General features: G+C 39.9%; 1 long non-coding RNA gene across 1 annotated transcript in view; it reads right to left on the reverse strand.

Annotated features, from left to right (window-relative positions):
- Window positions 1-25,511: 25,511 nt before the first annotated feature.
- The window catches only part of LOC138947551 (uncharacterized), a 3,753-nt gene continuing 1,510 nt past the window's right edge, over window positions 25,512-27,754 (reverse strand). The window contains exons 2-3 of the long non-coding RNA XR_011449704.1: window positions 26,036-26,210; window positions 25,512-25,601 (exon numbers count right to left, since the gene is read on the reverse strand). This is a non-coding gene — a long non-coding RNA (uncharacterized lncRNA). The remainder of the gene's footprint in view (window positions 25,602-26,035; window positions 26,211-27,754) is intronic.

Here is a 27,754-nt window from a genome sequence, read left to right on the forward strand (position 1 = left end):
ATGCTTTCAACAAAAAAGATGTGCTTCTTTGAAACTCTCTGTCTCTCTTTCTCCAACAGACTTCCAGATCTATAACACGATCATATGTGTTCTCTGTTTGCATGTCTGTCCAGTGTCCTGTCCCCCCATAAAGCATATCAACTCTACCTGTCCCAAGATAGGCTAATTGGTTCCAAGAGGACGTTAAAACTAATTATCATCATCTCTTTCTCATTGTCTGTCTCTGTCTGTGAGGTCTGTCTGTTTCACACACACACACACCCACACACACACACACACACACACACACACACGCACACACACGCACACACACACACACACACACACACGCGTGCGCGCTCGCGAGTACACACCCACACACACACGCACGCACGCACGCACACACGCACTCTTGCACGCGCGCGCGCACGTACACAATCAATCAATTAATCAACCAATCAATCTTTTTCGATCCTTCGTTCTTTCTTCCTTTCCAATTTGTTCTATTAAGAATTCAGTCGAGGCAGGTTTCCGGATTTCGTAAGTTCGCAAGCCCATGGAAAATAAAGATAATACAGTATCTTACACCAAAGCAGACGCATGGTTCAGCAAAATCAACGGATATCAACTATTGCGTTCACTTTAGCAATAAACCTCCCAGTCAGAGGGGAACAACTCTTGGTCCGTGAGCATTTTTGTTAATGGCCCACTCCGCCTCGTGAAAACAGTTCGCCCCATAGCCTCAGATCTGGTCAGGCTTGTATATGGTACAAGACCATCCCTCCACTTGGTCATACCAAAACTGAGCAGCCTGGGTACTCCTTGTGGACAGTTGTCATTTTGTTTGAAGAATTCATTTTGTTCAAGGCACTTACTGGTGTCTCTTGGGGAAATTCATTCATCAAAAAGTTTGAAAATCACCTCGGCAAGCAGTCAGGGTGTTGAGTTTTGGTACGAGTCCAAGTGGAGGGGTGGTCTTATCCCATGTGAAAGCCTAACCCCATCTGAGACGAGAAATGCAATTAAAAAAAAAAAGAAGATAGCTCGCTACAGGAGGTGACGCGAGCAGGTCTAAATCATTGTGCTGCATTCAGCAGGTCGGCATTAAATTTTGTGTAGGACAGGTCATGCGAAGAGCAAAACATCGCAACGTTTCCACACTCCAGATATTATTATTCACGAGGTACGTTATAAGCTTAAGAGGACCATGGCATGTCGTGTTGTGGGTATAATTGTTTAGCCTCGGTGACCTAAATCACTAAAGCACACTCGAACCTGTCTATAACGACCGACCAAGGAACCGAGAGTCTCTCTCGAAAGTGATTGTAACAGACAGGTGATTGCTATTCATAGTGTACGCTGTACGTGAACTAAAAAGGACACGGCACGTCGTGATGTGGGTATACTTGTTTCGCCTAAGTGACCTGAATCACTAAAGTACACCTGTCTCGCACGACCACTGAAGGAACTGACCACAGTGGTCATAACACACGGGTGATTGCTATAATACAGAGAGATGAATTATGTTGGGTTTTTTTTTAAATGAAACAAGTCGCGTAAGGCGAAAATACAACATTTAGTCAAGTAGCTGTCGAACTCACAGAATGAAACTAAACGCAATGCTACGCAGCAATACTCGTAGCATCGTCAGTCCACCGCTCATGGCAAAGGCAGTGAAATTGACAAGAAGAGCGGGGTAGTAGTTGCGCTGAGAAGGATAGCACGCTTTTCTGTACCTCTCTTCGTTTTAACTTTCTGAGCGTGTTTTTAATACAAACATATCATATCTATATGTTTTTGGAATCAGGAACCAACAAGGAATAAGATGAAAGTGTTTTTAAATTGATTTCGAAAATTTAATTTTGATCATAAGTTTTATATTTTAATTTTCAGAGCTTGTTTTTAATCCAAATATAACATATTTATATGTTTTTGGAATCAGAAATGGATGGAGAATAAGATGAACGTAAAGTTGGATCGTTTTATAATTTTTTTTTTTTTACAATTTTCAGATTTTTAATGACCAAAGTTATTAATTAATTTTTAAGCCACCAAGCTGAAATGCAATACCGAAGTCCGCGCTTCGTCGGAGATTACTTGACCAAAATGTCAACCAATTTGGTTGAAAAATGAGAGCGTGACAGTGCCGCCTCAACTTTCACGAAAAGCCGGATATGACGTCATCAAAGACATTTATCAAAAAAATGAAAAAAACGTCTGAGGATATCATACCCAGGAACTCTCATGTCAAATTTCATAAAGATCGGTCCAGTCGTTTGGTCTGAATCGCTCTACACACACAGACAGACAGACAGACACACACACACACACACACGCACACATACACCACGACCCTCGTCTCGATTCCCCCCTCTACGTTAAAACATTTGGTCAGATCTGACGGTTTAAGTCAACCACGAAAATAGATCTAAAACGCGCGTGGTTAAGCTTTTCAATGGCGTTTTTGAAGCCTGCAAATGTTGTGTTTACAAATCGCTTCGGGGGTACCCTACATGGAACAAAATAAATGCAAGAAAGACTCAAATATTGCCCTTTTTCATTCAAGTGTAGATTAGAGAGTATCAAATGAATGCAGTATACCCTAGGTCAGAATAGAGAGCAGGCATTGCTCTTTCCAACGATGAATAATTTGGCACTGTACATAATGTTTAGGAACTGCCCCCGAAGTGATTTTTCAACAAACCCGTCGGAAAAGACACCCTGTTTTGGCCGTAAAAAAGCGACAAAATGGGGTAAATTTCTAACCTTTGACGTGTGTTTGAAGCAGTACACCCCAGCGATGCCATTGATTTAAAACCTCAAACATTATATTTCCTGAAAATTCAATTCATGAACGATTTTTCAGTGTGCAATAAAAGCCAAATATTTGCTTCGTTTCTTTGCTGTGAAAATAAAAAGATCTGCGGTGACATCGTGACGTCTTTTTGGAAATGGCCTAATTTTCTCTGAATCGTTCTACACACACACACACACACACACACACACACACACACACACACACACACACACACACACTGACATACACATACACACACACACACACACACACACACATACACACACACACCACCACCACCATCGTCTCGATTCCCCGTCAATGTTAAAATATTTAGTCCAAACTTGACTAAATGTAAAAAATATGCGTACAAGGGGGTTACACACCAAAGTCTGGTTGGCAGTTACTTCTAATCTGTGTTTTTCTTCTTTCTTTCTAATTTTTAGAGATTTACTGACTAGAGAGAAAACAAGGCTTTAACGTTGAGACACGTCGTTTCAACTTCTAGCTGTATTCTACGAAACGTGCACCCATTCGCTGTGAGAAATCCTTCTCGCCATCTCATATTTCCTTCTACGGTTTCAGTGTCTTGGTGTCACCGAGTCGTGACAGCATGTTGTGCAATGGTGAATGTTCACCGGTAAAGGCCTTTTGAAGGAAGATCCGGTGCACGCTTTGCATCGTATCCCACGATCTATTTATTCTGTCGCGATATAACCTTGAATGGTTGAAAACGACGTTAAACACCAAATAAAGAAAGAAAGAATCTATTTATTAAAGCAGGGCCGGACCCAGGGGCGGGGGGGGGGGGGGGGGTCCGGAACCCCACCCCTGGAAAAAGCATGTACCTTGCTTTGAGTGGGGTTTTTTGTTTGGTTTTTTTAAATAAATTTTGTGTGTGTCTCTAACAAATTTTATTCAATGTGAAATCCGATGAGAAAAAGGTACCCCCCCCTCCCCCAACTCACACTGACAGGCCTTAACCCTCAAAACAAGGCCCAGAATGCACCAGATTGCACAGATTTTAACCGTTTTTCAAAAATTTTCCGGGGGAGCATGCCCCCGGACCCCCCTAGTTCGCGCGCCTGCTTTGCAGGCGCGCGCTTGTGGCTTCGCCACTTCGCTGATTTGCCCCCCCAAAAAAGGAGGAACCCCCCCCCCCCCCTTACAACTCATTTGGTCCGGCCCTGTAAAGGGACACTTCATCACGTTTCTTCTTCTTCTACGTTCATGGGCTGAAACTCCCTCGTTCACTCATGTTTTTGCACGAGTGGATTTTCACGTATATGACCGTTTTTACCCCGCCATTCAGGCTGTCAAACGCCGCTTTTGGGGGAAGCATGCTGAGTAAATTCGTGTTTCTATAACCCACCGTACCGAACTCTGACATGGACTACAGGATCTTTTCTTTGCGCACTTGGTCTTGTGCTGGCGTGTACACACGAAGGGGGATAAGGCACTGGCAGGTGTGCACATAAGTTGACCTGGGAGGTCGGAACAATCTCCACCCTTAACACACCAGGCGGCCGGGATATAAACTCACGACCTTCTGATTAGGAGGCCGATGTCTTATCCACTAGGCTACTGCGCCCGTCTGACAGCCCTTCACGTTTAAATAGGGATATGTTGGACAACAAAATCTGTCTCTAATCGCCCCAAGAGTTATACAGTTCGGGTTGGGGTTGTAATTATATGTCACCACACACCAGGATGACCTACAAATATGTGTTTGAGCGTCTGGGTTTTAGTGGTGTTTTGAGACTTGGTTAAAACAGGAATTCCTTTTTCATCGTGACATTAATAATATATGAGACAGAATACAGAATACAGTTTAATGTAATGCTCACAGTTGAGAACTCGTTTTCACTTGCCCAGTTTTCACTCCATTCACTCCAGCCAAGCACATCCAACACACGCAGTTATAAAATATGGCATTTAGGATTATCCTTCACACATAATTATAGCCTAGTGAAAACATAACAGTACTAAGCACGATGGCGGACTGAGTCAAAATACTTGGTGTTTCGAGACTTCTGCTGCTTTTGATTTCCGTCCTACCTTTCGCTCCTGAGTGGAAGCTGCATTTCACAAGCTGTTGATAGAGGTATAGAATTGAACTCGCCTGAAGAGCAACAGAGTTCGGTTTGAGGGGGATGAACAGATGACACCACACTCGAAGGATACCTTAGAATCAGCGTTTGGACGAGGTTCTGAAGTTCAAATCTGAATGCGGTGTCGGGTAGTCTTTCGAGACGGTATAATTATATTCTCCAATGAAAGTGTGTTTGTTTTCGCTGTGTAATGCGATTTAGACCCGTAAACCATGGAATCTGCATGCACCTGATAGGTAACAGATTCAGATTCGAATTCCTGAATCCAACGGTTTTTGTTTGTGCACCAAATGTCGTATTTAAGAGTCCTATGCGTGCCATTGCGGTACACCAATGACGACAGTGGAGCATTTCCCGCAGGACTGTCCAATCCACCAAAACCTGAGAGCAGCAATCTGGCCTGCTGACACACCAGTGAGGGACAAGCTCTACGGCCCTGTGGAGACCCTTCGTTGGACAGCAGCATTTGTCAGGAGGACCGGAGTGCCTATCTGAGCGAACGCAGAAGAAAAAGAAGCAGTTTGCATCGACGAATGAGTACCCATCGGGACTGAATAAAATATGACGACGAACAGAAGTCGGGACTCCCTTTTTAGAAGAGTTTGGTAAAGAAAGTCGCTCGCCGATTAAGTTCAATTTAATTAATAAGCATAGCGAGCATATTCGAGCGAATCATTGCAGATGGTTCTAAATTACATCACAGCGAATGTCCTGTGAACTTGTTACGGTCAAATTTACCTGAAACGTTCTCAAAATGACTGGTTAGATAGTACGCCTTTAAGGCATCAGTGTGCCTCCATAGATCTATTCAGGCTTTTATCTGTGATAAGGGCTTCCTGTATCTGGGATTGTCGTGTAAATGTAGGCATGGCAGACTTGTAGAGCGTTTGTGTAAGTAGCGTTTAGCGTCAAAAGATGAAAGATGCCAAGAGTTGTGTTAATTATGCAGGCTGGTTGTCTGAGTATTTTCCAGTGGAGTCTGGAATCCGTCAGGGATGTCCATTCTCACCTTTAGCCTTTGTTTTGGCAATTGAGTTAGTAGCCATTAAGATTAGGCAGAATAAGAATGTTAAAGGTATTTCGAATCTGAATTGTTTAAATGATAGGTTTTGGGATGATATGTTACACATTGCTTTGTATGCTGACGATGTAACGTTATTTTTGAAAAGTGAAACGGATTTAAAACATGCCTTATTAATTTTTGACTCTTTTATTACGTTTCCGGATTAAAGTTGAATTTGTCGAAATGTGAAGCCATGTGGCCAGGAAGTCAGAAACATTGTCAAGACACCTTTTATAATTTCAATTGGAAGAAAACATTAAAGATTTTGGGAATTTATTTTTGTAATGACATATCAGCCTCTGACGTTGAGGAAAATTGAACAGAGCGAATGACGTCTGTTAAGCGCTTGATTTCGGCAAGGGAGAAAAGAAATTTGAGTATCATGGGTAAAATTATTGTTTAAAAACGTTTTTGATTTCCCAATTTGTTTATTTTATGCAGGCATTTGTGATACCTGATAAAGTATTATGTAGCAGAAGTTAATAGACAGTTGTTTAGAATTTTGTGGAAAAAGAAAGAAAATAATAAAAAGGCATTTGAAAAGGTTAAAAGGATAATATTGTGTAGTGATGTCGAAAATGGTGGTTTAAATATGATTGATTTGAAACACATGCAGGCATCCTTTTTATTACTATGGGCTGTCAGACTGACATCCCCCAAAGTCACGGATAAGTGGAAATGTGTTCCAAAGTCAGTGTTTTCAATGTACGGCTCAAATTGTGAATGTTTTCATTCAAATGTTTATTTTCGGAGACTAAAGGGGAGTGAACTTGTCAAATCCAAATTTTGGAAAATTGTTTTGAAAACCTGGCTTGATAACAACGTAGGCTTATGTATTGATGATAATTTATTTAATCCGCTTTTATGGAATAACCAATGTTTTGCTTATGCCGGAAATGTACTATTTTAAAGATTGGGCGAGAAAGGGTCCTAATAGTGTACATGATGTTTTATACAGAAACCAATTTGTTTCCTATCAGTTCATTTGTGATGTTTTAGGAAAATCCCCACGAAGAATTTTGGAATATAACATGGTTCGTGCTGTTGTTCTGAATGTAATGAATAAGACGATGTACGGAAAGAAAGAAATTGATTTGATGGATATCCCCTCATATCGTGATAAGAAAGTACACAGCGCACAACAGTTTAGAAAAGAATTAGTAAGTATGAAAGTTGTTGAACCGTGTGCAATTGGCTTTTGGAGGAGGAAATTTAATTATGAAATTGTCGTATTGATAGAAAGATTGGCTGATTAGTTTTGAATCGGTTAAAGAGACAAGGTTGCGTGTATTACAATGGAAATTACTTCACAATATTTATCCCACAAACATTATGTTATGTAAAATGAAAGTTGTGGAGGACAATGTCTGTTCATATTGTAGTAATAGCGTTGATTATATAGAACACTTTTTTTTCTTTTGCCCAGTGGTGATTGAGTTTTGGAAACAGATAGAATTTTGTATTTGGGTACATCTGGATAAACAAATAGAGTTAAGAGTGCACGAAATTATGTTTGGTGTTAAAAATCGAAAAATGCAAGCAACTCTGTTGAAAGAATTGGATATCCCAAATGGATATATATACATCCATTAACAAATAACTAGATAAATGTAAAAATAAATAAACGAATAAACGAATGAATGAACAAATAAATTAATAAATAAATAAATAAATAAATAAATAAATAAAGGAATCAAAATTTAAAAAATCCCAACTGCACCTGTGTTAGTCTCAAATTTCGAGACAGACACACTCAACTTTTTCTCCAAAAGACAGGCACTCACCCGTTTGATGCTATTAATGTACCCGTATATAAGGAAAGGGCGTGATGCACGGTGGTGCACACACACGCTGCACCAGCGCTCCCAAGCCTACCCACCCACGGATGAATGTACACCCCACTGTGGGAACACCACATACCTGATCATTTTAGTGGGTAGGGTTGGCTCAAGGTTGTTAGCTGTTTCTTTTCTGGGGAGAAATTGCCTGAAAAGAATCTTCAGCATTTTGATTTCGTTGGCAGAGAAGGGTGTTTAGCTGTTTTAAATTTTTTATTTTGTTTTTTGGAAGAAATATTGACTGGGAGATCAGCAGGGAGATTATCGGCGTCTTTTTCGTTAGCAGCAGAAGGTGCTTAGCTGCCGTTTTTCCCTTTTTTTCTGGGGAAAAATGGACTGAAAGAACAGTGACAAAATTGTACGCGTCTTTTTCGTGAGAAGTTGACTGCCTTTGGCTGTTGATGTTGGCGGGGTGGGTGTGTTTTTCTTGAGAGAAAGTGGCTGAAAAAGAAACAGTGGTAAAGATTTCGAAAGTTGTTTTTTTTTCGTGGAAAAGTGTTTTTATTTTTTTAAAACTTTTTTTTTGGAGAGAAAGTGACCAAAAGAAGTGTGTACAGATCTGGACGGTCTTTATTGATCTTCATTTTCGCGTGAAGGTGTCATCCTTGTATTTTGGCGGGTATATTTAGTGTGTGCTTTCTTTCCACCGCCATCTTCCTCTCTTGGGGACTTCAACTTCAAGGTAAGCTATTATTTTTTAATTTAAAGTACAATTTCAAATAGACTGCACTTACTTATTTTAAGTCAAGAACCAAATACACGACTGGTAAAATAATGAAACGTCTTTGGTTCTGAATAGTGAAGGTCTTGTCTTTTTTTTATTACATTTAGTCAAGTTTTGACTAAATGTTTTAACGTAGAGGGGGGAATCGAGACGAGGGTGTGGTGTATGTGTGTGTGTGTGTGTGTGTGTGTGTGTGTGTGTGTGTGTGTGTGTGTGTGTGTGTGTGTGTGTGTGCGTGTGTGTGTGCGTGTGTGTCTGTCTGTCTGTGCGTGTGTGTGTGTGTGTAGAGCGATTCAGACTAAACTACTGGACCAATCTTTATGAAAGTTTACATGAGAGTTCCTGGGAATGATATCCCCTGATGGTTTTTTCAATTTTTCGATAAATGTCTTTGATGACGTCATATCCGGCTTTTTGCAAAAGTTGAGGCGGCACTGTCACACCCTCATTTTTTAATCAAATTGATTGAAATTTTGGCCAAGCAATCTTCGACGAAGGCCGGACTTCGGTATTGCATTCCAGCTTGGTGGCTTAAAAGTTAATTAATGACTTTGGTCATTAAAAATCTGAAAATTGTAAAAAAAAAATTTCATAAAACGATCCAAATTTACGTTCATCTTATTCTTCATCATTTCCTGTTTCCAAAAACATATAAATATGTTATATTTGGATTAAAAACAAGCTCTGAAAATTAAAAATATAAAAATTATGATCAAAATTACATTTTCGAAATCAATTTAAAAACACTTTCATCTTATTTCTTGTCGGTTCCTGATTCCAAAAACATATATATATATGATCTGTTTGGATTAAAAACACGCTCAGAAAGTTAAAACGAAGAGAGGTACAGAAAAGCGTGCTATCCTTCTCAGCGCAACTACTACCCCGCTATTCTTGTCAATTTTACTGCCTTTGCCACGAGCGGTGGACTGACGATGCTACGAGTATACGGTCTTGCTGAAAAATTGCATTGCGTTCAGTTTCATTCTCTGAGTTCGACAGCTTGACTAAATGTTGTATTTTCGCCTTACGCGACTTGTTGAACATTTTATAAAGCTTATCATTAATGGTCAATTTTCAGAAATAACTCCGTCGGGTTTGTATGGGGTGTGAAAGAGTGAATACCCTTGCTTTTTCCTCGGACAAATAAAGTCACACGTGCTCCTATCCACGTGTTTCCGACACACCCCTCGCTAGTGATTAGCACCTCCAATTTCTGTCCGAGTAAAAATCCAGGGTATTCACTCTTTCACAACCCATACACACTCGACAAAATTATTTTCGGAATTTGTCTTTTGGGCGAAGTCGACTTCACGAAGACTACTTCACAAAGCTGGCTGCCCAAAGCTTCAGCACTGACATTTCGGTAAAAGTCGACTTCAGGAAGACCACTTCACAAAGCTGGCTGCCCAAAACTTTAGCACTGACATTTCGGTAAAAGTCGACTTCACGAAGACTACTTCACAAAGCTGGCTGCCCAAAGCTTCAGCACTGACATTTCGGTAAAAGTCGACTTCAGGAAGACCACTTCACAAAGCTGGCTGCCCAAAACTTTAGCACTGACATTTCGGTAAAAGTCGACTTCGGGCTCAATTAACGACAGCCTTTAACTTTATTGTTACTTGTTGGTTATTGTTTTTGTGTGTTTGGTTGGTTGGTTGGTTTGCTGGTGTTGTGTTATTGTTGTTGTTGGTTTAAAGGCACAGTAAGCCTCCCGTAAACCATCACAGATACTGTCAGGCTTTTACACACAGTACAAACACCCTTTCATTTAAACACTCACCGCTTGTGAACATCCTTGGTGCCCTCCGTAAAGAGCGAGCAATTTTCAAAGAATTTATTTTTGAGTGGTTTTTCTTACCCCTGAGCCATCGTGAACCCATGTGATCCAGTTTCCTTTTTTTCACAATGTAGTCGTCAGTTTGTGATTTCAATGCGACTCGCTGTAAGCTTATCTGCAACAGCACGTTATTGTGTACCTCTGAATCTAAAACGCAACAAACGGCTGCGAACTAGAGCGGTGGCGGTTAACGGTTCAGAGGAACTGGCGCTGGGTAGAACCGTCGTTTGCTACGAGAAAGACGTTTTGCGTGACACGTTTCCGGGTTTTTCTTTTGTTAAACTTCCAAAACTTCGAATTGTACTGATCTTGTCTTGATGAAAAAAGAGTTCTTTTTGTGATTGAAGAATGTTTGTGTAACAAGCTGTCAATTCATTATTTAGATTTTAAAAGTTAGGTCTAGCTCCAAAACGAGGCGCCTGACTGTCCGTTCGCATAGTAAACGAAAATAAATTCTTTGAAAATGTCTCACTCTCGACAGAAAGCAGCCAGGATGTTCCCGCTCGGTGAGCGTTCAAATGGAAGTATGTTTGCACTGTATGTAGAGGCTGGGGGAGCTCAGAGATGGTTTACGGGATCGGCTTAATTACTGTGCCTTTAAACAATGTATTCATAAAATAAGAGATAACCATGCCATGTTTTTGGATCGTTTAAAAAATAAATAATTTTAATGACAAGTTTCCAATTTTTAATGTCCAAATTCCTTAATTAATTTTTTACCCACCAACCTGAAATGCAATACCAAAGTCCGGCCTTCGTCAAAGATTGCTTTGCCAAAATTTTAATCAATTTGATTGAAAAATGAGGGTGTGACAGTGCCGCCTCAAGTATTACAAAAAAGCCGGATATGACGTCATCAAAGGTATTTATCGAGAAAAAAAAAACACGTCCGGGGATATCATTCTCAGGAACTCTCATGTCAAATTTTATACAGATCAGTAGAGTAGTTTAGCCTGAATCGCTCTACACACGCACACACACACACACACACACACACACACACACATACACACACACACACACCACGACCCTCGTCTCCATTCCCCGTCTATGTTAAAACATTGAGTCAAAACTTGACTAAATGTAAAAACGGATATACATAAATAAAAGCAATAAATAACAAGTCGCGTCAGGCGAAAATACAACATTTAGTCAAGCTCAGTCGAACTCACAGAATGAAACTGAACGCATTGCATTTTTTCCGCAAGACCGTACACTCGTAGCATCGTCTGTTCACCGCTCGTGGCAAAGGCAGTGAAATTAACAATCCAGAAAAGCGCGGTAGCTGTTGCGCTGAGGAGGATAGTACGCTTTTCTATATCTCTATTCTTTTAACTCTTTAACGTGTTTTTAATCCAAACATATCATATCTATATGTTCTTGGAATCGGGAACGGACAAGGAATAAGATGAAATTGTTTTTAAATCGATTTTGGAAATTTAATTTTAATCATAATTTTTATATTTTTAATTTTCAGAGCTTGTTTTTAATCCGAATATAACATAATTATATGTTTTTGGAATCAGACAATAATGAAGAATACGATAAACGTAATTTTGGATCGTTTTATAAAAAAAATAATGACCAAAGTCATTAATTAAATTTTAAGCCTCCAAGCTGAAATGCAATACCAAAGTCCGGCCTTCGACGAAGATTGCTTTGCCAAAATTTCAATCAATTTTTATTGAAAAATGAGGGTGTGACAGTGCCGCATCAACTTTTACAAAATGCCGGATATGACCCTCGTTTCGATTCCCCCTCTATGTTAAAACATTTAGTCAAAACTTGACTAAATGTAAAAACAGAATAAGACTAACAATGTACAAATTAACACACACACACACACACACACACACATACGCACGTACGCACACACACACACACATACACACAAACTTACACACACACACACACACACACACACACACACACACACACACACACACACACACACACACACACACACACGCACCCACGTACGAACACACATACACACACACACACACACACACACACACATACACACACACACACACACACACACACACACACACACACACACACACACACACACATATTAATAATATAGTTATTGTAGAAACAGTATTTCAAGTGGAAAAAAGTTCAAGAAAGTTTTTTTTCTTTTTTAGCAGTCTGCAACGGGGATTAAACAATAAAAACAACAAAGGTTCCCTAATATGGACCACTTTTTGTTTCATGCTGATACGTGTAACTAGCTAGTTTTCTATCGAACAAGTTTCATTTACGGAGGGCACCTAGGCCAAAGCCCTAAACACTAGGCTCCTGTGACGCGTCTTACGCTTGACTGTTCCTCGGAGTTTCTGTATAATTGTAGAATAACTCCCTAGAAAAAAATCCGCAAGGAGTTAGAAAAGAGTTTCCATGATGCATCCTTCGGCAAAACAAAAATGTATGTTGGTTTAGGGTAACGTGATCAAAAAAGATAGGATCGGTAGGTCGGCTTTTTACATTTAGTCAAGTTTTGACTAAATGTTTTAACGTAGAGGGGGAATCGAGACGAGGGTCATGGTGTATGTGTGTGTGTGTGTCTGTCTGTCTGTCTGTCTGTCTGTCTGTGCGTGTGTGTGTGTAGAGCGATTCAGACCAAACTACTGGACCAATCTTTATGAAATTTGACATGAGAGTTCCTGGGAATGATATCCCCGGAGTTTTTTTTCTTTTTTTCGATAAATACCTTTGATGACGTCATATCCGGCTTTTTGTAAAAGTTGAGGCGGCACTGTCACACCCTCATTTTTCAATCAAATTGATTGAAATTTTGGCTAGGCAATTTTCGACAAAGGCCGGACTTTGTTATTGCATTTCAGCTTGGTGGCTTAAAAATTAATTAATGACTTTGGTCATTACAAATCTGAAAATTGTAAAAACAATTTTTTTTTATAAAACGATCCAAATTTACGTTTATCTTATTGTTCATCATTTTCTGATTCCAAAAACATAGACATATGTTATATTTGGATTAAAAACAAGCTCTGAAAATTAAGAATATAAAAATTAGGATCAAAATTAAATTTTCGAAATCAATTTAAAAACACTTTCATCTTATTCCTTGTCGGTTCCTGATTCCCAAAACATATAGATATGATATGTTTAGATTAAAAACACGCTCAGAAAGTTAAAAAGAATAGAGATAAAGAAAAGCGTGCTATCCTTCTCAGCGCAACTACTACCCCGCTCTTCTTGTCAGTTTCACTGCCTTTGCATCGAGCGGTGGACTGACGATGCTACGAGTATACGCTCTTGCTGTAAAAATGCAGTGAGTTCAGTTTCATTCTGTTAGTTCGACAGCTTGACTAAATGTTGTAATTTCGCCTTAGGCGACTTGTTTTATTTTGTATTTAAATTAAAAAAAAAAGTTTAGTCGATATTTAAAGGAGGTTACTTCCCTTACTCTCGGTATGGTTCGCAAAATGTGCCGGCAGTTTCTTTTTATTGAGAAATGAAAAAAAGTTTCAGGGTCGGAGGGAAAAAAATAGGGTCGGTCGGGTTACTCTAAACCGACAAATATTTTTATAAGGCCTTATATAAAAATAAGTTCAAGTGAAAAGGAAGCGGTAAAACTACAATTAACCTTTGTAACCTCGGAGTCCTCCCGCCTACCGAACGTTTACCTTTTCTACTCAATGACTTGCATCAGAACACAAAGAACCCCTTTCGCGTCAATTCAGCGACGACCGACAGTCCGTGTTGCAGTCCAAACATCTCTTGTCATCCATGACTTGGGTGTGGCCACTTTTCTCAACTTTTCTCAAGCTGTCTCGACGTACAGAGATTAGTACATAACTCGTATAAACCCACCTTTTAAAAAAATACCTTAAAGAGAGAGAGACAAAAAAATCAAGAGGCGAAGCATTCAAGGCTCCCGTGAGAAATCGACAAACAGTAACACAAACTCAATCACTCCGTCACACACACACACACACACACACACACACACACACACACACACACACACACACACACACACACACACACACACACACACCCACCCACACACACACACACACACACACACAGAGTTAAAACTAACGCATCATATCTACTCCATTTATAGTTTTCAAAAAAAGGCAAACGAAATCGACAAACAGTAACACAAACTCAATCACTCCGTCACACACAGACACACACACCCACACACACCTACACACACCCACACACACCTACACACACACACACACACACACACACACACACACACACACACAGAGTTAAAACTAACGCATCATATCTACTCCATTTATACTTTTCAAAAAAAGGCAAACAGATAAAATGACTGTGTATTTGTTGTTGGTGTAGTTGTCCCTGAAGAAGATCTTGTGCAATCCTCACACACACATACACACACACACACACACACACACACACACACACACACACACACACACACACACACACATACATACTCACACACACACAAGACCGCACAAACACGCACGCACACACAGACACACTTTTAAACTGCATCAGCATAATTATCATGGCAAAGCTTATCTACAATCATTAACCTACCCTAGAGCTTGCGTATCAAGATAATATATTCTTGGAATTGTCATACGACTAAGAGTAAAGATATGGGCGTCACGATGGTCACACTCAGACAGGTTCACATGAGGTTATTTTCCCTGGTCCTCGCACTCCGAAGTCTATGATATTTTCCTGTGACACGTTGTCCTGCTGGCAACCAGCTCCGCGTACTTGGACATACACGGTCACCAAGAAGACCATATTATCTCTCATATACTGGCTGTGTGAAAGGTATTAATGACAGAAAAACCATGTACTTCCTCACTGCAGCCCTGGGAAGCTTTTTAATCCTGTCCCACTCAATTATCGGGATCTTCCTGTGGTAGCACAACCTCTTGTTTAGAGTACACTATGCACTATGTCTTTGTATCAGAGAGTTGTAATGTTAATTTGTAAGGACGTCCTTTCCTGAAACAAATGAAGAGTTGGATTACAATGCTGCAGTGTTCTCTGCCCTGGATTGTAGCTTGCCCGTCGTAAATGAGCAGTAGATCTGAGGGTACTGTGTTCATTTGGAAATCTACCATCAGCTTGTCTGTCTTTTGCACTGCAGACACTAAGCAATAGGTACCTGCCATGTGGCCACTTTTTCCACTGCTGTCCTCAGTCTTGTACTTTTCATCAAGACTTGTCGCCATGCCGAGTGGATCTAAATTCGGAAGTCGACATGACTGTGGCTGAGGCATATCTGACATAGCGTCACTCTTGTTGTATCTTATACTCCTTTCTGAAACAAAAGGCAAATTGCGATTAGTTGTGATGACTACAACCTACACAAATATAAACAGTGTTGTGATACTGAATAGTCGGGTTATGCAAGCCACTTTACCTATGCAGCATGGAAACCCTACAATATATATGCGAAACATGTCAACTGACTGCAGCAGCCTGGTTCTTAAAATAATTCTGACGGTCAACACAGTCAACACACTATTCACAGTCCATTTTGAGGAGCAACTGAGGTACTCTCTGATGGTCTTGTTTGAGTGATAACGATCAACTCATAGTCCAGGCATATTAGAGAACAACGTTGAAGTGACAATGACTAGGTTTAAAATGTCCCTTATCAGAAAGTTCAACCTCATTCCTTTGATGTTTATTAAACACATTTTCATATAAAGTTGGCGCTTCATACGGAAAAATGGCTTTGAAATTGACCCAAATCCTTCTTTGGGCTCTGTAAATGTCGTTTGGGGGTATGGTTGTAAAATGGTATCTACTGGTCACCCCAATGTATAAACTGAAAACTCTTTCTGCACCAGAACACGCAGAAAGGATTGTATCTGCCTGATGTCTGATGCTTTTCAAAATCCCCAACCACTAACACCTTCAAAACGGACTTTAACTGACACTGTTGTTTTTCCCTATATAATCCTTACTATTTTTCCGAGACGTCGTCGTGTTGTGTATTTAGCTTGCCACAACCTCATACATGGTCCTAAAAGTTAAAGTTGAAGAAAATACTAAAGATAAATGAAAAAGCTGACGCAGTGTCATTCGCACCGTGAATCCCCCCATGGGAACATACTAAAGTCTGGTTCCAAATAGGCTCAATTTCCTTCTATTTCTTTGTATTTCTGCCTCGTAGGGGTAGGGGTGTTCAAACCAAAGGCACCTTTAAACCAAAATTCAAATCACACATCTTACAATACTAAGACACTCAGCAGTAAAAGGGTGTCTGCTGGTAAAAAATTCCAAACAATCCTAAAAGTACTTCACTACTAAAAGTGCTTTTAAAAAGAGCCGTTATTTTTCCCTCTATATTCAGTATTGTGTTTTCTGCGAACATGTAGTCTATTTAGATGGTTGTCGTGTGCACTTGAGTTGCTAAAGCGTTTTCAGTTGGGCATATGTCGAAAAGCAAAGAATTAGCCCTTTGAAAACCATCAGAACTGTCACACAAAAATAACATTTACCTATCTCACCAACTGACCAAACATAGGGCTTTTCCTTATGTATTATGTATTGTCGTGTTTTTTGTAGCATACTTGTGAAAACAGCCACCACTGTTGTAAATGATACTTTAAAGAGCATTATTTCATTTTTACAGTTGAAGGACAACCTGGACTGCCGTATATTACAGCTGTTTTACAATCAGCCAAAATTTTCTTAACAAACGTATGTTAAGAACAACTCCCATAGTGAAATTGAAGGAAAACAAATTGAAAATCCCCCTGCCATAGAGGAGCTAAAGAATCAACAATAAACGACTGCATGGATAGCTTGATGCACGAATGCATTGCGGACATGTTTGTCTCCAACCAAGAGAAAGTTCCAAAAAATCCCTTTTGTGCTTCTTATTATACAGTGACGTCAAAGACAGCCTTTTCTGCTGTTCATACATTCAGGGGTTATGGTTACACTAAACGACGTAGTTGTAGCCATACTGCCATCCAGATTTATTTTTTCCTTGCGAGCAGTCACAGGGTGTTTGTGCTGTCTGCCAACCGTTAGATGACCCCGCCCAAGTCTGTTAAGGGACCGTTTGACCGTTATAGAACGCGTCTTTTTGATTTTTTGGCACAGTTGGAAACGGTTGATTTTTATCCCTACCATTGTTTCCAAACATTATATAGGAATGTTTTGTGAACAACGGATAATAGCCGCTACTCGCATGTGTAGCAAAAGTGAGCGTACATACTCACCCTGGTCGTCCAGCCGTTGTCCGTTGCCCGTCTTTATCTGTCTGTACTGAACATTACCTTTGGATATTTCTCCAACGCTATGAAGTGAAGAAACACCAAATGTTGCAAAATGTTGTATGACCCCAAGAGCTCAAAAAAGATACTTGAGAACCTTGACCTTACCATAAGGTCAAGGTCACAGGGAGAATTAATGTGGTCTAAAAACTGCAAAATTTCACATTGTGCCAGTTTTCTGGAAAACAAATTAAAAACAGCGGGCTTAGTTTTGTATGGTATACAAGAAAAAGAAAGCCTTATCTTCTGATACCATTTTGGTTGACCTCGCTTCAATGTCAAGGTCAGAGGAGCCCTTCAAAGTTGAATTGTAGACATATTTTGATGTGAGCTTGCCCCTTTAACTTTACTATGGACGATATCTCTTACAAACTTAAACACTGAGTGGGGCGTTTGTTAGAATTTCATAGTGAGCCACATCTGGTCACATATCGTTAGGGTCAAGGTCACATTGACCCCTATGAAAAATGTGACCAAGCCGGGTAAAGAAATCCATGTGTCTTGGTAAAAAATCTTAACAAAGCAAAGCCCATGCGACTCTCATGCTTGACCTTTGTCTTAAAGTGACCTTGACCTTCAGGTGACCTTGAAGGTGAAGGTCTAACAACTGAAGCTGGCAAGGACATTGTACACTATTAGAACTGTTTTACAGATTTTTCCTACCAAATTACACATGACCTTTGGCCAAGGTCAAGATCATCAAAGGTCACACATCACAAGGCTATCAATTCAAGACATAGGAAGCATAAACATACTTATTGGCACTTTCTACAAAGAGACATTGTCACTTTTAGTGATTCAATTGCCCGTTTCAGTCACATTTCATAAGGGGCAAAGTGACCTTGACCTTGATGATATGTGACTAAATGTGGCTCAATATCAGTATATAACATGTGCCCCACACAATTATGAAGTTTGAAAGATTTTTTTCATAGTTCAGGGTCAAGGTCACTTCAAAACATGTATACAATTCAACTTTGAAGGACTCCTGTGACCTTGACATTGAAGCGAGGTCAACCAAAATGGTATCAGAAGATAAGGCTTTCTTTTTCTTGTATACCATACAAAACTAAGCCCGCTGTTTTTAATTTGTTTTCCAGAAAACTGGCACAATGTGAAATTTTGCAGTTTTTAGACCACATTCATTCTCCCTGTGACCTTGACCTTAAGGTAAGGTCAAGGTTCTCAAGTATCTTTTTTGAGCTCTTGGGGTCATACAACATTTTGCAACATTTGGTGTTTCTTCACTTCATAGCGTTGGAGAAATATCCAAAGGTAATGTTCAGTACAGACAGATAAAGACGGGCAACGGACAACGGCTGGACGACCAGGGTGAGTATGTACGCTCACTTTTGCTACACATGCGAGTAGCGGCTATTATCCGTTGTTCACAAAACATTCCTATATAATGTTTGGAAACAATGGTAGGGATAAAATTCAACCGTTTCCAACTGTGCCAAAAAATCAAAAAGACGCGTTCTATAACGGTCAAACGGTCCCTTAACAGACTTGGGCGGGGTCATCTAACGGTTGGCAGACAGCACAAACACCCTGTGACTGCTCGCAAGGAAAAAATAAATCTGGATGGCAGTATGTCTACAACTACGTCGTTTAGTGTAACCATAACCCCTGAATGTATGAACAGCAGAAAAGGCTGTCTTTGACGTCACTGTATAATAAGAAGCACAAAAGGGATTTTTTGGAACTTTCTCTTGGTTGGAGACAAACATGTCCGCAATGCATTCGTGCATCAAGCTATCCATGCAGTCGTTTATTGTTGATTCTTTAGCTCCTCTAAGGCAGGGGGATTTTCAATTTGTTTTCCTTCAATTTCACTATGGGAGTTGTTCTTAACATACGTTTGTTAAGAAAATTTTGGCTGATTGTAAAACAGCTGTAATATACGGCAGTCCAGGTTGTCCTTCAACTGTAAAAATGAAATAATGCTCTTTAAAGTATCATTTACAACAGTGGTGGCTGTTTTCACAAGTATGCTACAAAAAACACGACAATACATAATACATAAGGAAAAGCCCTATGTTTGGTCAGTTGGTGAGATAGGTAAATGTTATTTTTGTGTGACAGTTCTGATGGTTTTCAAAGGGCTAATTCTTTGCTTTTCGACATATGCCCAACTGAAAACGCTTTTGCAACTCAAGTGCACACGACAACCATCTAAATAGACTACATGTTCGCAGAAAACACAATACTAAATATAGAGGGAAAAATAACGGCTCTTTTTAAAAGCACTTTTAGTAGTGAAGTACTTTTAGGATTGTTTGGAATTTTTTACCAGCAGACACCCTTTTACTGCTGAGTGTCTTAGTATTGTAAGATGTGTGATTTGAATTTTGGTTTAAAGGTGCCTTTGGTTTGAACACCCCTACCCCTACGAGGCAGAAATACAAAGAAATAGAAGGAAATTGAGCCTATTTGGAACCAGACTTTAGTATGTTCCCATGGGGGGATTCACGGTGCGAATGACACTGCGTCAGCTTTTTCATTTATCTTTAGTATTTTCTTCAACTTTAACTTTTAGGACCATGTATGAGGTTGTGGCAAGCTAAATACACAACACGACGACGTCTCGGAAAAATAGTAAGGATTATATAGGGAAAAACAACAGTGTCAGTTAAAGTCCGTTTTGAAGGTGTTAGTGGTTGGGGATTTTGAAAAGCATCAGACATCAGGCAGATACAATCCTTTCTGCGTGTTCTGGTGCAGAAAGAGTTTTCAGTTTATACATTGGGGTGACCAGTAGATACCATTTTACAACCATACCCCCAAACGACATTTACAGAGCCCAAAGAAGGATTTGGGTCAATTTCAAAGCCATTTTTCCGTATGAAGCGCCAACTTTATATGAAAATGTGTTTAATAAACATCAAAGGAATGAGGTTGAACTTTCTGATAAGGGACATTTTAAACCTAGTCATTGTCACTTCAACGTTCCCTTCACTAAAGTGGCTAAGATGCCTGGACTATCAGGAGGAAGAAACCAACAGAGGAAACAAGAAACCATTAACATTAACCGCAGAAAAATACAGAATCACATGTACCATTATGTAGAACAAAATTCCAGAGCAGGCTTTCTTTGGACGACTGTCTTTGTCTCAAAACTCGCATTCTACCTGCTGTCCAAAATAAGCTAATCTTACGTTGTGCTGCCTTGAAAGAAAATGCCAACAAAGACAAGGAAGCTGTTGCAAGGTAAGTTTACCAAACGTTACAGACCAGGGCCGGACTAGGCTAAGAGGAGGGGGGGGGGGGGGTTGCCAGTGGTGGTCCAGGGGGATGTTCCCCCTGGCGGGGTCAAGGGGCAGAGCCCCTTGTGGGAGTCAGGGGGCTTCGCCCCCTGAAGCTGATGGGTAGGTCATAATCTGAGATAGGAAAATGGTCGCTCCTTGCATGAAACGGCATAAAATAAACAATAATAAAAAATGTTTTAAATAAGTGAGGTACATGTTTAGGCTGGGGGGGGGGGGGGGGGTTGCACAACCCCCACAAGGAAGCTGTTGCAAGGTAAGTTTACCAAACGTTATAGACATTAGTGAATCATGATAGTGCATAAACAGCAAACGTTACAATCAAAGAGATGAGTCTGGAATGAAACGCGATACAGATCTATGTTGATCTAGCATTCAAAAACTGTCTTTCAAATTCAAGGAAGTTGTTGCAAGGTACCAACTTTTACAGACAGAACCATGACAGAGCATGTTATAAAACTGACGCAAAATCGTAATAATTTTGACTTTGAGAACAGATTCACTCCGTTTCCTTATATCTGCATGTTCAAGTAAATGGTGGACGCACGCACAGACAGACAGACAAAGTTGACGATCGCATAGGCTACACTTATGTGAGCCAAAACACCAGTCTTCGAATCCCGCCTTTTCAAAATTACCTTTTTTCTAAGGGAGCGGTTCTTATTAAAGGAAAAGTCCAAGGTTTTTAAATATCCCCCAAAACTTGAAAATCGAATGCCAAATGTTACAAACATCTCTGGAAAAATATTTTAAAAATTGAAAAAAAATTGTTGTTGTTGTAGTTGCAGATTTAGTGTTGCGGGGCTAACCAAGACAAGTCGCCTGGGGTCAAGTAGTGGTCACGTGATTTTTGGTACACTGTGACGTCGGTACACTGTGACGTCACAAGTTATTGTGTTGATTCTACCACTAGTACCAGCTTGATTTTCACACAGAAAAGTCACCACTGTATGCCCGAAAAGAATGCCTCGGTGGAGAGCATCCGCAAACTGCAACAACTCGTCAATGTCCCCAAACATTTCATAGCACACTTCCCTCATAAAACTCTGAGTCTCTTGTGGAAATGAAAGAGATGTGTGCAGCACAAGCGTGCAGATTTCAAAGTGTCGGGCACTTTCTGGACACAGATTTCGCCATTTTTCTGCAGCACAAAAGTTGGCGTTTCATCCCTGAAACAAATGTTTTGACCACTGGCAGTGTCTTCCCTTCATAAAAGTCCGGAGAGGGCAGTATTACGCGAGGCTGGTACAGTCGACGAGCCATCGAAACTCCGAGGGGACATGCGAACAGCGGATTATCTCACAAGAAGGAATGCGTTGAAGGTCAGAGTACATGCTTTTATTTTCATGCATAGACTACACGTAAACATTGTTTTGCTGCGTAGCGAATACGAATTGGTGCAGAACAGTGTGTCTGGGTCCAGCTGATATTCGCTGGAGTACAGATGCGCCACAGGCTAGATCTACAGAGTTACAGAACGGTCTGAGCTGAGCTAAGAGCAAGAGTAAAAAGTAGTCAGGGTTGTGGACACGTAGGACAATGCGTGTGTCACGTTATCTATTCTATTCAGTCGCAAACTATCCCCTGATATCAATTCATGAAATTGGCAGCGTTTGCTGGAATCATGGTTTAATGCTATTTTTACCAGATCTAAACTTTTGGTGGATGTGCAACCGGAAAGGTAAACAGACACCTGCATGCTAGAGACAAGAAGATTACGAATTGTGCAGGGAATTAATCTTTCTGCATTGACTGAGAGACGCAAAACCAGTCTAATTGCTACAACATGGATACACATCCAGACGACTTCCAGAGGGTGTCTAAATGTTCAGTGTACTGTATAGATCAGAAGCATACATGATTTATACTCACACTCATTTTCTCTCTTCTTTTACTTCCAGACCTTTCATCATCACTCACGGCCACTGGTCAGTACAGGTCACTAGACACTGACACCGTGACCATTCCAGATTTCCCGGTTCTCCGTGATCACAACGCAACTGTTGACCAGAATCACCACAGGAGAAAACCAACGTGCCATTCATCGTAAGATTTTTGTTTTGTTTTGAAAATTAGTGCCTTATTCTAGCTTTGGAAAAATCGAGAAAGTGTTTTTGACAGATACCATCCAAATAATACATTATGAAAACAAGTACAAGTTCATTTCTACTCATGTTAATCGTTTATGCTTTCTGTGCTGAGCGACATATGGTATGGAATTTCTTTCGTAACTCACCTCCCGTCAACCTGCAAAACTATATCTGTCGAAGTAGTTTCAAATAAAGTCAGTAGGCTATGCTTCCGAATAAAAAATATAAAAAAGGGTATTTTCTGAAATGTTTAATTATAGACCAAAACAAAACATTCACGAGTATGTTGTTGACCTGATGGTCTTTATGGTAGACAGCAAGAGTTGCATGTTCAAGAAGTTTAAGCAGTACATTTGAAAGAGCAAGGTAATTTAAGGTGGTATAATTTTAATATGGTAGGTTCCACTGTGAGGCGACATGGAGGGTATCTTTGACGGACTCATTAACATTCATACCCATGGATGCACATCACCTCAAACACATAAGCTTTGTTCTTGAGTCAAATTTATTGGCTTCATAAATATTGTGAATTTTTGTCCGTTTGCAGATTGGCTTATCTATGAATATTTTCGAAAATATCTTGCGATCTACGTACGCATAATGTAACACGTGAAGAAGAACATAAAAAGTTCGTCAAAAGGAATCTAATTTGCATTTCAACCCATTTGCCTTCCTTATTGTTAATTTTTTCTTCATAAAGACTACTTGAAATAAACAAAATGTTTAACCATTTCAAGGCCTCTAAACACGTTTAAAAAAAATGCAGGTCTTTGCTCACTCTATCAGATCTGCCAAGGCTCAGTTTACACAGGAAAAATCATCTGTCGACTTGAACACATACCAATAATCAACAGCCTCACTGCTTCTTGGAGCTGGATTTTGTGTGTGGAATGAATTACACATGTGGCGTTTTAGAATATAATTCATAGAAGATGTACATTTGTGCAGAAAGGCTTTAATTTAATAATTAGGTCTTCGTGATGTTCTCTTAAAATAACTAACATGTGTTCCCTTTACCGGGCCTCTGAACCAGTTTTGTGAATATGCAGGTTAAACTCGTGCTTTTTCTGTGTTATCAGTGTATTTCTCATCCAGGCATGGATGCCTCCTCTTAAACGATTGGGTTCAAAATCTCAAATCTTACCAGGCTTTTACATGGGATATGGCCATCTTTCCGTTTTGAAAAATACCAGAACTGAACACTCTGTATGGGTACTCTCTTTGCGAATGTAGAATTTTATTAATTAATTTCTTAAACGCCACACGTGTAAAACATTCCCTACAAAATCCAGCTCCAAAAACCAGTCAGGATGTTTATTCCTGGTATATGTTCAATCAATCAATCAAAGTGAGACTTATATCTTTTATTTTTTATTTTTTTTATCTTATGCAATTTATATTGCGCACATATTCAAGGCGCAGGGATTTATTTATGCCGTGTGAGATGGAATTTTTTTTTACACAATACATCACGCATTCACACCGGCCAGCAGATCGCAGCCATTTCGGCGCATATCCTACTTTTCACGGGCTATTATTCCAAGTCACACGGGTATTTTGGTGGACATTTTTATCTATGCCTATACAATTTTGCCAGGAAAGACCCTTTTGTCAATCGTGGGATCTTTAACGTGCACACCCCAATGTAGTGTACACGAAGGGACCTCGGTTTTTCGTCTCATCCGAAAGACTAGCACTTGAACCCACCACCTAGGTTTGGAAAGGGGGGAGAAAATTGCTAACGCCCTGACCCAGGGTCGAACTCGCAACCTCTCGCTTCCGAGCGCAAGTGCGTTACCACTCGACCACCCAGTCCTAATAATTATGTTCAAGTCATGAGATTTTTTTTCTCTATGTAAACGTCTTCGCAGATCTGTGTAGTGAGCAATCCTGTTTTGAAAAAGGACGTGCCTTAAAGCCTGTATAGACGGTTTGATTGTTGAGATACCTGGTGGCAATGACCGCACGGGTGGCAAGAGGTAGTAATGCACAGATGACAACAAACCGACCTGCATTTAAAAAAAAAGTTAGGAGGCCTTGATAGGGGGAAACATTTTGTTAATTTCCAGAATCTTTATGAAGAAATAATGAACGAGAAGAAAGTCTGGTCTTGAAGTAAATGCAAATTAAACTATGTATACTTTTGACAAACTTTTCTGTTCTTATTCACATGTTAAAATGTGTGCAGAGATCGTTAGTTACTTCCCAAAAACCATGTTTCAGGCAACAGGCAAACGGACAATACTGGACACAAGCTATGCTGACCGGCTCATGGACTGACTACCTGATGCTGGAGTACACCAACAGTGGAAAAAGTCTGGAACAAAATGTTGCAGAATGTGAACCACTGATGTACCGGACCACGTGACAACTCAGTATCATCTTCAAACCATGCAGGAATCTGTTCAACCAAAGATACTAGTTCAACACAGTCACACGATTTGTAAAAGTATATTTCAGCCTTCTGTAGCTCAGGGAGTTTGAACCCCACTCTTCATCCGTTTGGGAAAGTATTTCTGATTGTTTTGACTGCACAGGTTGGTAATGGTACTCTGATGCTTCTGCCGAGAAACCCCACTCGCTAGCGCACCAGCTGCCTGTTATGGGTAAGCGACGTGCCTGTATTTCCTGCAAAGCAAGACAGAATAAAACAGCAGCTTAGTTTGAGCTTTTAAGACATTCGTACAAGAGAAAACGTGTACGTGTTTGTTTGGAGAGGGTGGATAAAATCATAAGACACGCTGTGTCTATGTGACGTAGAGCAGGTTTTCAAATTCATGCTGAAGCACTGTGTGATCGCTATTTTTTTCAGTTGGGCATACTTGATTTCAGATAGACTGGGAACCGAAATGAGGATGTTTACATGAATAAACTATGCTGATATGTATGTGTTTAGAAATAAAGAATAGTTTTAATGATATATGATAGTGTGTGTTTTTTTTTTTTAACCCAATGTGATATTTTCGTATTTGAAAACAAATTGTACACTCTGTTGTCAATTTTACTTTCAGATAAATAAATCTATCATAATGGAAATCATCTGTTTGTGTTGTGTTACTTACCCATTTTGATCAATGTTGAGTCGTCCATATTCCTGTGTGTACGCATAGTATGCAGTTTGAAGGTAGTAGATGTCCGAGCAAACATAGGAGGATGTGCTGTTAGGCTGTCTATCTCCTCATCCAGGTTTTCCAGATATTTGAATTTCGTTCCCTCTTGGAGTTTCTGCACTGACACCTGATAAGCAAAATACACGTATCACTCTGTGATCATGGCAAAATGCATCATCTGTATGCCCCGTTCAAAAATTACCTTGAGATTCTAAGGTATACACATCAATTGCAGTGGATCACAAAAACAACACGAACAGTATATTCAGTTTAAAAATTCATGCAATGAGAGTCAATAACCCGATTTAACCCCAGGTAGATTCAGGGTCCCACTGACTGAATCTCATATGGTTGCTTTTCGGCACACACCACACATTTTTAATGGGACTGTGAGGTTTTGTTAATACAGTAAAATATTATATATAGTAGCAACGTACTGTCTGTTCGTGACGTTTGAGAATACCGATCTATGCACTAAGGCATTGTCTTTTTGTAGTGTGACTGTCCGATATTGCGTACTCCTAAAAATCAATAATCAAAAAGTTTGAACTGCTGTAATCGTGTTTCAGCATATGTCTGACACTGACAGTGCTTATTTGCTTCCAAAACGGCTTGCGATATCACGCCATCTATGGCAATCCGTTTGTAAAGAAATTACGTTTTTTTCCTGTTGATCTAAATAATAAATTATTTAACTAAATAATTCATTATATAGCTAAATAATTCATTATTTAACTAAATAATTTATTATTTACACAAAAGTAAAAAGTGTGATTGTTGTAATTAAAGAAATCTTTTATTTACTAAACAATTCATTATTTAATAAAAAAAAATCCATTATTTACTATAGAATGCATTATATACTATAGAATGCATTGTATACTATAGAATGCATTCTATACTATAGAATGCATTCTATAATATAGAATGCATTCTATATTCTATAACGTTACGAAACTACTCTCTGTGTCTCTGTCTCTCTATGTTTCTCTCTCTCTCTCTCTCCCTCTCTCTCCCTCTCTCTCTCCCTCTCTCTCTCTCTCTTTCTCTCTATTCAATTAAACTGTGTCAGTGTCTCTGTCTCTCTCTGTCTCTCTCTGTCTCTCTCTGTCTCTGTCTGTCTGTCTGTCTCTCTCCCTCTCTCTCTCTCCGTTTCTCTCTCTCTGTTTCTGTCTCTCTCTGTCTCTCTGTGTGGCTCTCTCTCTCTCTCTCTGTCTCTGTCTCTCTGTCTCTCTGTGTCTCTGTCTCTCTCTGTTTCTCTCTCTCTCCCTCTCTCTCCGTTTCTCTCTCTCTGTTTCTGTCTCTCTGTGTGTGTCTCTCTCTGTCTCTCTGTGTCTCTGTCTCTCTGTGTTTCTCTCTCCCTCTCTCTCTCTCTCTTCTTCTCTCCCTCTCTCTCTCTCTCTCTCTCTCTCTCTCTCTCTCTCTCTCTCTCTCTCTCTCTCTCTCTAGAGAGAGAGAGGGAGAGAGAAACAGAGAGAGACAGAGAGAGAGACACACAGAGAGACAGAGAGAGACAGAAACAGAGAGAGAGAAACGGAGAGAGAGGGAGAGAGAGAGAAACAGAGAGAGACAGAGAGAGAGAGAGAGCCACACAGAGAGACAGAGAGAGACAGAGAGAGACAGAAACAGAGAGAGAGAAACGGAGAGATAGAGAGGGAGAGAGACAGACAG

Source organism: Littorina saxatilis, linkage group LG14 (assembly GCF_037325665.1).
Source record: "Littorina saxatilis isolate snail1 linkage group LG14, US_GU_Lsax_2.0, whole genome shotgun sequence".
NCBI classification, from domain to species: Eukaryota; Metazoa; Mollusca; class Gastropoda; order Littorinimorpha; family Littorinidae; genus Littorina; species Littorina saxatilis.